This window comes from Echinops telfairi, unplaced genomic scaffold (assembly GCF_000313985.2).
Source record: "Echinops telfairi isolate 266 unplaced genomic scaffold, ASM31398v2 ScPeMD7_12;HRSCAF=54, whole genome shotgun sequence".
Classification (NCBI taxonomy): Eukaryota; Metazoa; Chordata; class Mammalia; order Afrosoricida; family Tenrecidae; genus Echinops; species Echinops telfairi.
Genome location: NW_022103909.1, coordinates 4,343,217 through 4,345,155, shown reverse-complemented (window position 1 = coordinate 4,345,155; position 1,939 = coordinate 4,343,217).

Sequence of the window (1,939 nt, the reverse complement as noted above, 5' to 3'; positions counted from 1 at the left end):
ATGCCCACACTTTACCCTGGATTAGAAGTTTTTAATTATCAGAGAAGCACTGAGTAATTTATTGTCTGTGAAAGGGGGCAGTAGGCCAAATAAATGTGGGAACCTATGTTTTAGATCATAATTTTAAAAATAGAAGGGGGAGGGGAGTATTCCCTGCATGTCTAATTCCATGAGGGCACTGTGTGGAATATGAAGGAAAGACGAGGCAAAATGCTGACTTGCTTACGTTTTATAAAACTGGAATGCCCTACGCACTGGACAGGACACCGAGCCTGTCCGATGGAAGGCTCGCTGTAATACTCTGCGAATAGCACCCTAACCTGCACAAGGCAGTACTGTGAATACACTGTGGCCAGTGCCTGTTTTATCAGACTTTTCTGGTAATTACAAAGGCACAGTGCATCTAGCTTCTTTGTTCCATATCTAGCTTCAGAGAATTCTTTTGGGAGCTTGCCTGAGATTCACCTACAGCACCCCAGTCAATAGATCATGTCTCCCCTACATGCTACCAGGGCCTGGTTTCCTGGCCGGAGCGGCTGCCAGTGTGGTCCTCCGGAGCATGTCGGAAAGAAAATGGCAGTGAGCAGGCTGCGAGGCGGGGTTGCTTAGAAACCTGCAGCTACTCGTTTGTTCTAGACACAGGATCAACCGTTCCTTACTGGGCAGATGAAATCAGAATTGCGGGAACAGCCTTCACGCGCCAAGAAGGCTGTGATGGGAGGGGAGAGGGCTAACTAACATAGTCTCAGGACATCAGCCCTAGGCGAGGCGTTCCAGCCGTGGCCATCCAGTCGTTCTTCCGACCGGTTAGTTGTCCCTGACTCACCAAGGCCATTTTCTGTTCCGCTGGGAACGCACTGCGGTGGGCCCGCCCTGAAATCCCAGTTGCACCTCAGCGTCCAGAGCAGAAGCCCAATGTGCAGGTGGGGGACAGAAGCAGCCAGGTCAGAAGATGCTGACAGAGGAGCGAGTCTGAATGCCACACTTAGACAAATTAGAAATAGCCTATTCTAATTTTTTTTTTTAAAGTAGCCATGTTAAACCATTCTGAGGAGGTAAAGTTACTTAAATATAAAGAGGTAAGATTTCCCAGAAAACACTTTTATTTTACTTTCTAGCCCCCCCCCCAAATGTGGTGTTAAAGAACCGTGTACGTGTCTGTATATACATATACACCCCAAAATCCCAATTTAATAACTTTTACGTGTACAGTTTCTTTTCATTTTGCCGATAAAGGGACTTCTTAGCAGGCAATGAATTGTGCTCCTTAAGCGAATACTTTGCTTTGTGAAGTAGAGAAGGCTAAGCTTAGGTGCATACGTCGTATCTTTATAATAAGTCCGATTCAAACCACTACGTCTGGCTACCCCCTTCTGAAGGAGAGACATCTTTTGAGTTGTCTTGGTTGAGAAGGAGGACCTTCTTGAAATGTTGGCCCAGAACCCCAGAGCACAAACCAGACCGCATACTGGCATTCTAAAAATAGTCGGAGCCTGCAGAGTCCAGGAGTCCGGAAATAAGCGGTCGAAAGCAATATTGGCGAGCAGTGATTTTGCCCTCCCGACGAGGTGCAGGCCGCTGGCGGGTGCGCCTGGAGAAGCAGCCCTCTCTTGCCCAAGGAAGAACAAAGAGGGGCGGCGCCCCTGCCCGCGGCGCAGCCGCAGGCCTTTGTCCGCGTGGCCTCCTCTGAGGACAAGGACGCAGCCGCGCGGGCCGCGGGCTGCTCCCTGCCGCTTCCCTTTGTAACCCTTGCCTCGGCAGCCCCAGGGGTGTCGCGAGAGATGTGTGCCTGCCCCGTATGAATGTTATCAGCTGCCCTGAAGGGCACTTTGCGAACACAGTGTCTCTGTGGGAGACAGCCCCCTCCCTCCCTCCAGTTTCTCTGCAGATAAACCGAGGCCGGGCGGGGCTCCGGGCCCCCCTTATCTTCCCCCCCCCC